At 37.8% G+C, this 13,964-nt stretch overlaps 1 protein-coding gene across 1 annotated transcript in view; it reads right to left on the bottom strand.

Moving 5' to 3' along the window:
- The window catches only part of PTPRD (protein tyrosine phosphatase receptor type D), a 1,472,813-nt gene that overhangs the window by 876,055 nt on the left and 582,794 nt on the right, over positions 1-13,964 (bottom strand). Inside the window, exon 7 of the mRNA XM_058166456.1 lies at positions 3,826-3,873. The gene's annotated coding sequence lies outside the window, so the exon portion shown is untranslated. The remainder of the gene's footprint in view (positions 1-3,825; positions 3,874-13,964) is intronic.

Below are 13,964 nucleotides of genomic sequence, written 5' to 3'. Positions count from 1 at the left end.
TAGATACTTTTGCCATATCTACATCCAATTTAATTGTTAGCTTGAAAACAAAACAAGAATTTGAACCCTATCAGGTACAGAAATAGTATATCAAGGAATGCTCCCCAACTTTTCTTAGAAAAATGCATATTAAATGATGATCCATTTTTTAAAAATAATAAAATACCACGATTAAAGTTAAAATTGTTTTTGTGTCTCCAACAACAACAACAATCACCACAAAGAACCCTTGGTAAATTGGTTTCCATAAAACATAATAGGGTGCTACAGAGATAGTCTGGTGAGCAATTATGGAAGATATTGGGACACAGAAGCAATGTCTCAGTGTTTATCTTTGGAGGACTCTATTTGGAAAACATAAACAGTATAGTATAGTGTTGTTTGCATTTATTATATTTACTGAACATCAATCAACAGAATACAGAGCTTGCTAGTGATTCTGAAATGAATAGAATGAGCTGATACTTAAAAATTGCATTGGAGGCACATTAAAAATTACAAAAGATTAACAGTCCGGAATTTCTGGTTTAAACTGCTGAGCCAGAGAGTTGCACCTTTATTAATGTAAAGTAATTTAAACCTTAAATAGCAAAGTTCTATGTACTCATATTAGGGAAATCTGTGTTACAGATGAATTACCATATATAGCTGATAGCCATGTGCAAGAGGAATACATCAATAAACCAAAAATAAATTATTTTCAACAAAAGATTTAAAGCAACCAGAAACTCTTATATTTCATTAATGACAGAATACAAATTATTGTTTGTACTAATAATAAAAGTACTAATAATTGTTGTTGCCCTTTATTTGAGTATATCATACAAATGTTATTTCAGATTTGAGAAAGAGAGAGAGAGAGAGAGAGAGAGAGGGAGAGAGAGAGAGGGAGAGAGATGATAGATAGATAGATAGATAGATAGATAGATAGATAGATAGATAGATAGATAGATAGATAGATAGATAGATACTGTAGATAGAATTGAACAGTTGAAATTTGATTGAGTAATGACGCCTGATACATTTTCTTGTATTTTTGCCAGGTTATACAGTATGTCTGTCATGCCTATTTGAACCAGAAATTTTAAGAACTGTCTTTTGCTTCATTTATGCTGTGTTAGAAGAAGCTAATCTCTTTGACATTATCAAGTACATCCATTTAAAGTTTATGTAATTCAATTAGATTTGTTCCATTTAAACTTTTTACCTTCGTAGACTACATAAAATTAAAGTTTGAAACCTTTTCATTTCAGTCTTACTTTATAATCTGGGGATTAGCCTAATGCAGTCATTCTAGCTATCATTTTATTATAAGAGAACTCTGAACATTGATATAATAAACCTGCAAAAAGCCAAGTTCATATGGCTTTTAAAAAGCAGAATTTCCTTTTCATTACCTACTTGCAAAAGCTCAGTCATTTTGACTTAAAAGGGCAACCGAGAGTGGTAATTTACTTTGGAAGCATTTATGCCTCCCATTACAACAACAGAGTAGTGGTGGCAACCTATAATCCCAGTAGCCAACCTCAAGTTTCTTTGTGGTTTTTAAAGTAGACATAGCATAAATAAAACAAGTAACCCACCTACACTTTTGTTTTGTCCTACCTATCTTTCAAAGCTTCCCCTACCTCACCCACCAATCTAATAATAGTAGCTCTTGACCACTGAAAGTATATCCATTTTTATTGTATGGTTGTCACTGTATTTCTTATAAAAGGTTGATTCCCCTGTAGAATTATCAAAACAGCAGGTCTGGTTTCAGAGGGTGGTTCTCCGTTCCCATGGTTTAAGAGTTTACTAGCACATTACTTCCATGGTCAACCTAATACAACCTAGTTCACATACTACAGCTGAGCCAGTGGTGGAATTCAGCCAGTTCTATCCGGTTCAGGTGAACCAGTAGCTATAGGAGGCTCCGCCCAACTGCCTGGATATCATCACATCCCGTTTTTTACCCTCTGTGTAGCAAAGGTAAGTGAATACCACCCCTGAACCCTCCAGAAACCATGTGACAGTCTTGTGTAAATGGATACCTCCAGATATATAGGAATCAGTTTGATAATTCTCATTTACCCATGACAAAGTGAATGATAGAACTTTAACACATTTGGAGAAAATCAAACTAAGGAAGGCTATTATGGCATTAGATTTCAGAAATCATCTTTTCTCCACAAAGCAGCTTCACTGGCACATTACAACTAATGAAGAACTGGTGACCCAAGATCAGAGTAGGCATGGAACAAAAGCTAAGAGAGAAGTTGGTATGTTCACTCTAGTGTATTAATCACTAGTTATTCTGCAGTGAAATACATAAAAGTATATTTTAATAGGAAGCAATTACTACAAGTTTAAGATTGATGGAGGCCAAAATAATAGTTTCTAAAAGAAACTGAGTGTGTGGCTAGAAACCTGAAGGGCTCCCAAGTGATATCTGATGCAGATGTAATATATAGCTTTAAAGATTTACAGGTAGATTTTTCAGAGGATGGCGACAATTTGACAGATGTCTTCCTTTGGAACACAGATCATGTTTCTGTTTTTGTACAGTCAACAAAACCTAAAAGAGCTGACAAACTGGTTCTCCTGGGCTTGGGTTTCTGCTCTTCAGAGGTTTTGTTGTCTGTCCAAATACACTTTTGTGTGACAGATAATTTATGTAATACAAATGATGTTAGCTTTCAGATTTTATCTCAGTGGAATGTTAACTAGAGCATATCTACTTGAGTTGATTTGCCTTCACCCTACGGATGAATGTTGTTCATTAAAGAACATTCTGAAAATAAAGGGAACAGTCTTCAGGTTGCCCATCAAACATTATTATTACTTTCTGGACAATCAAATAATAGTAGACTGCAATTCTTCATCTGTTTACCATGAGTAAATCCTACAGAATTTAGTAGAATCTACTTCCGCTTTATTATGCATGACATGGATGCCCGAAAGCCATTGTTACAAATAAGTTTTGTGCTGCAGCTTTTCATTATGTTGACTGGTTTTTAAGTATAGCACCAACATGATTTGCTCAGTTTTTTTCACATGATTTGCTCAGTTTTTTTATCTTAATACTTTATGACATCAGAATGTGCTGGTTGAAGCCATTTTAAAAATGGCTGCCTGGTAATAAAATACATCTTAATTTCTACTTCCTATCTTTCCTCCATAATTTCTTACTGTAAAACATTTAAAGTTACTTGTTATTTTACTACTTTTGTAAATAAATGTCTACAGTTTACTTGTTATTTGTTCGGCAGGGCCTATGCTATTTTCATTAGGTAAAGGTAAAGGTTCCCCTTGCACATACGTGCTAGTCGTTGCCGACTCTAGGGGGCGGTGCTCATTTCCGTTTGAAAGCCGAAGAGCCAGCGCTGTCCGAAGATGTCTCCGTGGTCATGTGACCGGCATGACTCAACGCCAAAGGCGCACGGAACGCTGTTACCTTCCCACCAAAGGTGGTCCCTATTTTTTCTACTTGTATTTTTACGTGCTTTCGAAACTGCTAGGTTGGCAGAAGCTGGGAAAAGTAACGGGAGCTCACCCCGTTACACGGCAGCACTAGGGATTCGAACCGCCGAACTGCCGATCTTTCGACCGACAAGTTCAGCTGTCTTAGCCCCTGAGCCACTGCGTCCTATTTTCATTAGGAACCACTTATTAATAACTTCCTAAAATGAAACAACTAGGTAATTATTTTTGTTCAGATATGATATTTCCTGTCTTGAGAAGATATTCACACAATAAAAATCAGTACAATTTGCTAGTAATATAACAACTCAAATATGATTTTTAATATGATTAACCACACCAAACACTGAATAAAAATATTACCCTGAGTGTGTAGATTTTGATTCAGTTCCAAATTCTTCACCCTGAGACCTGAAAGGTAAGAAAGGAAAAATATAAATGACATTAAAAACATATTTGCAATAATATCACATTAAATAAATTATAAATTAATAGTGCAACTAATGAATAGGAATATATTCTTGAATTATTTAAAATCTGCATTTGTATTCACTACCTCTTAATACCATGTAAGCCAGCTATTACATATAAAGTACAACAGAACAGGAAGATACAATAGAACTTTTTAAAAATCAGCATAACAATCAGCAACAAAATTCAGATTAAAGAAACCTTAGGTAATTTAAATTCTATGTAGTAAAAGCGAAAGAAAAATGTTTGGTAATAAAATTACAGTATAACTCCTCACGTGGAGAGATAGGGTTTCTTTTCTCCATTTCTTATAACACAGTATTATATTTTATTTGAAAAGAAAATGTAAAAATTGACTTGACTTTCTATTGGTGGGATTCCTTCCATTCATGCAAGAAATTTTTATCAGGGACAGAAGGCACAGCTATCCAAACCTCAAAACGGTCTACTTAAAGTCTACTACAAGGCATTTTGATGGGAGGATCTGGTGGATAGGCTAGGGATCTGTAGAATCCAAAACCACTTTAATTCATGGCTTTGAACTCTTCCATCCTCATCTGGCTTAATGACTTTCTCCCATTGATTTCAATGGGGAACTAAAGAAAATATTGCCAGCCAAAAAAGGAAAAAAAATATCTCCCTGTTTCTCATTCCCATCCCCTAGCTCCGTGATGGTGAACCAATGGGACATGTACCCAAGGTGGCACAGAATCATTTTTCCGGGCACACAAACTGTCCCCCAACTCACCTGCAGCTGTGCATGCATGCACACCCCAGACAGTGTTTGGGCTTCCAGTGCACATGTGTGCAATTCAGAGGACCCAGCTGGTCTTCGGAGCTCTCTTGTACATGTGTGTGCATTTGCACATGCATGTGAGAGTACTTGGGCACAGCAAGTATATGCATAGACAGTGTTCACATGCATGCATTGCACATGTGAAAACCATGCATATGCCCAAGATGGTGCGATTGCATGCACAGAGCACCAGTGGAGGCACAAAAAAGCTTTACGCATGCCCAGATGGTGCGGTTGTGCGCGCAGTGCATGGGAAGGAGCCACATGATAGCACGCAAGCGTGCAAAGCGTGTATCTGTTCAGCACTTGGTGAGTAAAAGGTTCACCACCACTGCCCTAGCTTCTGTGAAGAGTGTGAATATAACAATCAATTTAGAGAGATGGGGTGCTTAGAGAGATGGGGTGCCACATGAAATATTACTGGAAGTCAGTGTGGAATTTTGGCCATTTTAAAAAAGTTTTTCTTTTTCTTTTTTTAAAAAAGTCAATTTTATCCATTAAAACATTTACTTCTTGTCAAAGTTTGGAAGCCAAATTAGGCTTTTGGTATAGATCCATAATTCTGCTTTGAACTCACTGTACAATGAGAAAGACAATGAAGCTTCTGAAGCACATTTTAGAAGTGTTCCACAGAGCATTATTTTCCTGTTGGTTGTCCATTCTGTCTTCTGCCATATGTATGAGTAGAAGCACAGTGGCATCAAATAGAAGTCTGACTATATAGTCTAATTCAGGGCTTCCCTGAGCACACACAGTTCCATTTGACGCATGCCCACCACTTGCGCAAATGGAGCTGTGCAATTGTACTGCTTTGGTGGAACCATCTCTTCTCCCCCACCCTGCCACCATTGGTCCACAAAGCTAGAAAGGTCTGGGACCAAGGTCTAATTCTATCACCTTTCTCCAACTTGAGATCCTTCAGGTGTATTGACCACAATATCTGAAAATTCTGGGAGTAATAGTTCCATCTCATCTGGAAGGCATCGGATCAAAGAGGAAGGATCTCATTTAGGCTGTTATCTCATTCTATTTATTGATTATAATATTTTCTTTGTGCTTGAGATACTTTTTGCTATTTAAATGAATTGGAGCTATTCTAGAGTTTCTGATAAAGACCTGATTTGGCTCTTTAGAAGAGCTTCAGTTCTACAGCAGGGGTGTCAAACTCACGTCGTCACGTCATCATCATGTGACATATCGGGATTTTTTTCCCCTTTGCTAAACCGGGGGTAGGTGTGGCCAGCATGTGACATATCTGGCCCACAGACCGTGAGTTTGACCCCCCTGTTCTATGGATAGCAATTTCAACTGGGCAGAATGCTTTTATTTCTATTATTAATGCAAATGGAGAATAAATCTAAGAGATAAAAAATTTCACCAGCCTCAAACAAGATAATCTCTGAAAGAAAGAAAAAACCCCAGTACAAATTCTTTTTGTGTTGTTATTATCGACTTACCTCTTAATTAAAAAAAGAAATTGATAAAAAGAATGGCATATAAACCAGATCATTGAACTAGGAAACCCAGTTGCCTTTCAATATGCAAATATACAGTATCACTGTAGTAAAAAAACAATCACTTCTTGAATAAAAGAAGTCACTAGGGGTTGTGCACAAATATACAAGATTGAATTGGGATGGGATAGAAGTGTTTTCCACAGAATAATTCCTAGTGGTTCATAGTCCTCTAATCCCCAATAAACAAGAAAGAATCTTAGATTATCTAGAAAAATTATTGATCATTTAATACCTAAACTTTTGCAGCGCACAACATTTCTGACATATGCATAGATCATGTAGTCTTTGAACCTAAAAAATAACCATTGTAATCAGATTGCCATATTATTGTTGCTTCTGTTTGTGATAAGTTTGTTTTTAATTGGAGGTAGAATCTTGAATGTAGGAGGCACTGCAACCAGTACATTTTGCTCACAGTAAGAATAGTAACAGGATATTATCATTTCAAGATGATAAAGTCCACTTCTAAATTCCACCGCCATGAATGTGAAAATAAATTGTCAATTTATTACTCTCACTGACTTCTGTTATTATTCTGTTTATCTGTTTGCTTCTAACCCTGGTGACAGGTAGAGAGAGGGGAGGAAAAGGGAAACGAGAGATGATGCAGTATTGCACGGGTATATTCATATACGCAAAATAATTAGGCAATAATTTGCAAAATGGACATTTTAAGCTGAGTTTATACTTCATTGTGTTTTATGAAAGATTCATTTTTATGTAAATATTGAATATCTCAGAAGCAAATTACATTTGGCATGAACTGAGCTGATAAAAAATATGTATACAGGTAGGTAATTCTGAGGTCTGATCTGTCACTCTTTCCTTGGCGCTGTTGCCTCTGGTTACTAGTGTCTTTAGGGTTTTTTTGGGGGGTGGGTGGGGGATTGGCTTTGTTTTCATGCTTTCCAATTTATTATGTGTCAAAAAACTGACATGTATCCCCAGCAGCCTTTAATCATAACTCAAGGTGTTCTGAAGTAGCCAGAAAGAAAAATAATACAGAGTAGAGTTTAGAATAATTAGGTGGGTTGAAGAAATAGCAAGAAGAACAATATCTCGAAGAGTCTTTGAATGGAACGAACAACTGTTTGATTGATTCCACAGAGAATACTAGGCAGAGAAGGAAGAGACAAAAGGAGAAATGAAACAGACATAGTGATTTGCATAGGAGGAAGAGAAGCGCAGTGACCAAATCATTTCACAAGATAGCTCATCGAATTGGAGGTACTAACTAGAATTAATGGTACACCAATATAAGAGGGTAGAAGAGGAGAGTCCTTGGTGCTCTTTGATTGTGGTTGTTTTCTTCCTCAGGTCTAGGAAGTCCGTATCAAGCATGGCAACGAAGCCTCTGCAGCTTTGCCAAATTCCTTCCAGGTTTCTCAGGGCAGGCAGGAGTCCAAGTTGTGACTTCAGCAAACTAGATGAGACTTTGCTTGACTCAAGGTTGGAATGCCAAAAGCAGGTCCTTTATATAGGCTGTGGGGTGTGGCTCCATGACTCAGCATTTATCCAGGCCTGCCCCACCCTTCCTTCTGCTGGCGTCGCCTCTCAGATCTCCGGAAGTGAGGATCCTCCCACTCTGACTTGTCTTCAGCTGTCTCTACTGTCGGCATCTGGGAAAGGAAGGGGTCAGAGGGAGCAGGTCCGGGTAATTGCACCACTTGACTGACTTTTTCTCTGACGGCTGCGTCGAAGGAATACACACAGTGTGAGTGAGCTGTATTGGGTTTTTGTTTTCACTCCTTGACTCCTCTCCGGGCATGGGGCCAGGGCCGGGGGCTGGAGCCATGACAGGCCGTTCATCTTCATTATCAGACTCGGAGTCTGATAACAGGCCCGGGAAGAGATGGGAGGGGCCCGGCTGAGGAGGACGAGGCACAACAAGACATTTCATTACTTAACTGAATATTACCTAGCTGGATAATGAACCATCTGGAATAAAATAACCAAGTTCAGAGAGCACCAAGAACCCACATTAATGGCACAGTGTAAAGTGACTGAAAGAAAGAGTGAAGGGGGGGAAAAAGGCATGGAAAAAAGGCATGGGAACATGACGTCTTCACTTCTTTACAACATGAAATATGGCTTTAGGAGTTATTAGCATTCCCTTATGCAGGAGGAAAAAATAAGTAGTTTCAAGCATTGATGTAATAAGGTAGATCTCAATTTATAGCAGTTCGTTTAGTGACCACACAAAGTTACAATAGCACTAAAAATGTGACTTATTTTTCACAGTTACGATCCTTGCAGCATCCCCATGATCATGTGATCAAAATTCAGATGCTTGGCAACTGTTCCTATTTATGACCTTGCCGTGTCCCAGGGTCATGTGATCTCCTTTTGTGACCTACTAACAAGCAAAGTCAATGGGGAAGCCAGATGCACTTAAAAACTAAGTTACTAACTTATCAACTGCAGTGGTTCACTTAACGGTGGCAAGAAAAGTTGTAAAATGGGGCAAAACTCACTTAACAAATGTCTCACTTAACAACAGAAGTGTTGGGCTTAATTGTGGTTGTAAGTTGAGGACTATACAACATTTTTTTTTTAATTGCGATCATATCATATGATCACAAACTGGTGGTAATGTAGTATTTCATATCAATCCATAATAATATTCATCCACTATTTTTCTGCTTATGTGGAATCTCTTTTCAGGAATCAATATTTCCCACGGTTCATACTTTCTTACCTATTCTTTGTTGCACCTAAATGTCATTTATTTATTTACTAACTTAAAATCCGAGACAGCTTTGATTGTAAAGCAGCTAACTAAGCACTCACGTTACCAGAACAAAAATAAGCAATCTGCAGTTCTCCACTACTTGTTAGAATATTCCAGTGAGAGTTGGAATTTCACAACAGCTGGGGAATTATGGGCTGAACATCTTTGACTACGATCTAGAGATTAAGTCATATTTTCAAATTGGAATAAAAGCAAAAGAAAAGCACAAGTGGACTCTTCAAAGTGTAATTTAGCAAAGCCATCCAGATGTCTCCAACTATCATATTATTCAGCTGAGGGGGAAAGAAAACCCATACACATATGCAATCAGAGCTGCAAGACAGATGAAATAATACCACTGTGTAAATTATTACTGCTTCCTGAAGCATTGGAATAAAATGTTTCTTGGAATCTTTCAAGAAAATACTAGGTAATGAAACAAATGAAAGAAATTATCTGTGTACAGAAAATATGAAGAGTCAAAAATCGAAATCACAGGTGCAAAACGAGAGTGCAATCATTTCTAGCAAGTACAGAAAAAAATGACAAGCTGTGTCAAGTTTATGACATAAGCTGATACATCTTTTCTGAGCTCTTGCTGGTTGTGTGGTTATTACAGGAATCCTTTCTTCTGTTAGTTTTTTTTTTTAAGACGTTGAGTAAGAAAAATAAAACTTGCCTTATGAAAATCATTTTGTTATGAACTTTGAAGGATTTAAAAAGCTGTGAAACAATGTACAGGTAGTCCCTGACATACCATCACGATTGAGCCCAAAATTTCCGTTGTTAATTGAGACATTTGTTAAGTGAATTTTGCCACATTTTACGACCTTTTTTGCCACAGTTGTTAAGTGACTTCCCCATTGACTTTGCTTGTCAGAAGGTTGCAAAAGGTGATCACATGACCTTGGGACACAGCAACCGTCATAAATATGAGTCAGTTGCCAAGCATCTGAATTTTGATCACATGACATGGGGATGCGGTCATGGTTATAAGTGTGAAAAATGATCATAAGTCTCTTTTTTCTAGTGCCGTTGTAACTTTGAAGGGTCACTAAATGAACTGTTGTAAGTCAAGAACTACCTGTATAACATGTTTTTTTCTCTTAATTAATAACTTTCTCCAGCATTGCTTAAACCTTTGACTTCCCATAGCAATGCTATTCAGTTAAGGAAGTGAGTCCTGTTCTTCCACCCAAGAATTGTTGGTAATGGTCAGTGATTCATTCATCTTCTTTAGAATAACTCAAAAGATTCATTTGAGAACTTTAACAAACACTTGGTGGTCATATGGTTTCACTAATACTATTTTTATAAACACACACACACACACACACAAATGGTATCCTTTGCATTGGGTAATAAAGCTGTTTGATTTACTGATCTCCCATGAGTCAATTGTATGTACTCCTTATTGGCAGAAAACTTCACTTCTTAAACAGCTAGACTTGTTGGCAAAACTTGAAAAATTCACAGAGGAGTCACACAATCGAAGATATTCACAGAGTGGAGTCATCAGGAAATCTAGATGGATGCCACAATTGCACAAATACTTGGTTTTTTTCATGCTTCTTTCAGGTGCAATGCATGTTGATTACATGGTTGTGGCTAACATCTTGACAATCTTAGAATGTTGTTTGTTTATTTTAAAAGTGATACAGAGGGAATATTTCAATATTACTGCACACCAGAACAACTAGACACAAGAACAGTTTTTTCCCGAAGGCCATCACTCTGCTAAACAAATAATTCCCTCAACACTGTCAGACTATTTACTGAATCTGCACTCTATTAATCGTTTCATAGTTCCCATCACCAATCTCTTTCCACTTATGACTGTATGACTATAACTTGTTGCTGGCAATCCTTATGATTTATATTGATATATTGATCATCAATTGTGTTGTAAATGTTGTACCTTGATGAACGTATCTTTTCTTTTATGTACACTGAGAGCATATCCACCAAGACAAATTCCTTGTGTGTCCAATCACACTTGGCCAATAAAAATTCTATTCTATTCTATTTGTTAAAATGTTGCAAAGAAATCCTTTAAGAGATTTGACCAAAATTTAATGTTCTCTAAAGGCTTTGCCTGTTCTTCTCAACCAGTGGTGGGATTCAAATAATTTAACAACCAGTTGTCTGCCCTCATGACTGGGTGGGTGGGTGTGGCCATGGTGGGCATGGCCAGGGGTGTGTGACAGACAGCACTCGGCCTCCTGCACCCTCCTGGGAATGAAAATGGGCCCGGGGAGGAACGTCCCCCCAGCCCCATTTTGGACCTAGGAGGCCACCCTGCACTTACCTGGGAGCCAAAATGGGATGGGTGGGGACTCCAGAAAGCGGAGGGCAGGAAGGAGTGGAACTACCAGTTCGCCTGAACCAGCTGAATCCCATCACTGTTCTCAACCCATTCTGTCAAAAACAAAGCAGCTGCAGAGGTTGCCATATTTCCCTTCTATTAGTATTGCCTGTTACATCTTAAATCAAATCTTGCACTAGCTTGAATCAGTTTTCCCCCAGATATTAAACCTCTTTGAATCTGAGATCTCCAAATAAAATCAACTCTGAATTACTTACATTCCCAACCTCATACTACCAGTCATTTATTAACCCAGGCTGGATGAAGGGATGGGAATTAGTTGTCAATAGCACAAAAATAAAATGGTAATAAAGACAGGTATAAATGAAGAAAAGCATGAAGGACTCTTTGTAAAACTTACTATCTCACTGCTGTCTTGGTTCCCCTTGTGTCCGCCTTCCTCCCCACAACAAATATACTACAATAAGTGCCCGTCATTTCTTAACCCCTTTTCTTGGAGAGATTGTTCTTGGAAAAATTGGATTTTATGTTTGGCGTTCATTAGAGAATACAGGTGGCTCAGGGTTGGACTGTGGAGTCCTTGGTGCTCTCAAGAGTTTTGGTTGAGGTGTGTAGTTGCACTACAAGAAATGTTCTGTGAGGGAGAAGTCCTTGATGCTTTCTCAGCTTGGTGATTTTCTTGCAGATTTTTCACCCCACCATTCAACCCTGAGCTACAAATATTCTTTTCTATTCGTGTTCTGTGTGCTTTTAGATTTCTATCTATAACTCTCCTGTTGTCTGTTTTTCTTTACGTGTATTAGGCAATCTCAAAAAATAGAATTTGCTCTATTTCTGTTGACAATATGCAAAATTGTAACATGCGTTATCAACTTCTAACCATAACAATAGACGAGACAATGGGCTAAGAAAATAAAAAGAAATTAGGCATAATTTTGATGTTAAGGCACATAAAAACCCAACATTCAATCCATTGTGAACATTTCCTGTCTGCAAAGACCATGCTATTTATCCTAGTCACTGGTTTCCTTAGCCTTCTCCAAATTGTTAATAGTGGTCATCATTCTCCTGGCTCAGCATCATTTATTGGGTTCTTTATTTAAGCTTCCTTGATTCAATTAATCCACTGGGAACAGGAAGGATATTAGTTCGATTAGACTGCACTCTGGAATCGCCTCCAGTTAATGGAGCCTAAAATACAAGGACTGTTGAAATAAAATAAAATAAAACAACAACCCACCTCTGTTCTCTCCACTGAATTGCATACTTTATATAACTGTGATCATATTCAAATTCCAGTGCTATGAAGGATCACTTTTCTCAGGTTCAAATTTGGAATTATTAAACAGCACTTTTGAGGATGAGTAGGAAATATGTTGGAATAGACACTGTTAAATAATGCTGCTTTAGCATATGTTTCTGTTTTGCAATTTTTTTTGATTTTTGATTTTATTTGATTTTTATACCGCTCTTCTCCAAATTGTTAATAGTGGTCATCATTCTCCTGGCTCAGCATCATTTATTGGGTTCTTTATTTAAGCTTCCTTGATTCAATTAATCCACTGGGAACAGGAAGGATATTAGTTCGATTAGACTGCACTCTGGAATCGCCTCCAGTTAATGGAGCCTAAAATACAAGGACTGTTGAAATAAAATAAAATAAAATAAAATAAAAACCCCATTTAAAATTAATAAAATTCACTTTTAAAAATCCAATTTAAGCCAGCCCCTTGAATAAAAGATGTGTCTTCAGTTGCGACGGAATGTCCGAAGGTCAGGTATTTGGCGTAAACCGGGGAAGCTCGTTCCAGAGTGTGGAGCCCCACAGAAGGCCCTTCCTGGGGGCCGCCAGCCGACATTGTTTGGCGGACGGCACCCTGAGAAGTCCCTCTCTATGGGGCGTGCGGGTCGGTGGGAGGCATGTGGTAACAGCAGGCGGTCCCGTAAGTACCCAGGTCCTAAGCCATGGAGCGCTTTAAAGGTCGTAACCAACACCTTAAAGTGCACTCGAGCCACAGGGTCAAACTCATCCCAAATGGACTCAACAAGACGTGCCTCCTCTCCCTCGCTTGGATCATCCCAAATTCCCAAGAACATACATCAAATTTATCATGTGAATAATATGGCATAAGCTCATATTTTTAACAGGGCATATAGGGAGGCCACATATAAAAAATCTGAACACACATGCACATACCAGAGAAATTATGGTTGCAGTAAGTTTCATTTGGAGAAGAAAAAATCTGAACACACATGCACATACCAGAGAAATTATGGTTGCAGTAAGTTTCATTTGGAGAAGAAAAAATCTGAACACACATGCACATACCAGAGAAATTATGGTTGCAGTAAGTTTCATTTGGAGAAGAAAAAATCTGAACACACATGCACATACCAGAGAAATTATGGTTGCAGTAAGTTTCATTTGGAGAAGAAAAAATCTGAACACACATGCACATACCAGAGAAATTATGGTTGCAGTAAGTTTCATTTGGAGAAGAAAAAATCTGAACACACATGCACATACCAGAGAAATTATGGTTGCAGTAAGTTTCATTTGGAGAAGAAAAAATCTGAACACACATGCACATACCAGAGAAATTATGGTTGCAGTAAGTTTCATTTGGAGAAGAAAAAATCTGAACACACATGCACATACCA

The sequence above is a fragment of the Ahaetulla prasina genome, chromosome 2 (genome assembly GCF_028640845.1).
Source record: "Ahaetulla prasina isolate Xishuangbanna chromosome 2, ASM2864084v1, whole genome shotgun sequence".
NCBI lineage: Eukaryota > Metazoa > Chordata > Lepidosauria > Squamata > Colubridae > Ahaetulla > Ahaetulla prasina.
This window is presented reverse-complemented; position numbering and strand designations above follow the sequence as displayed.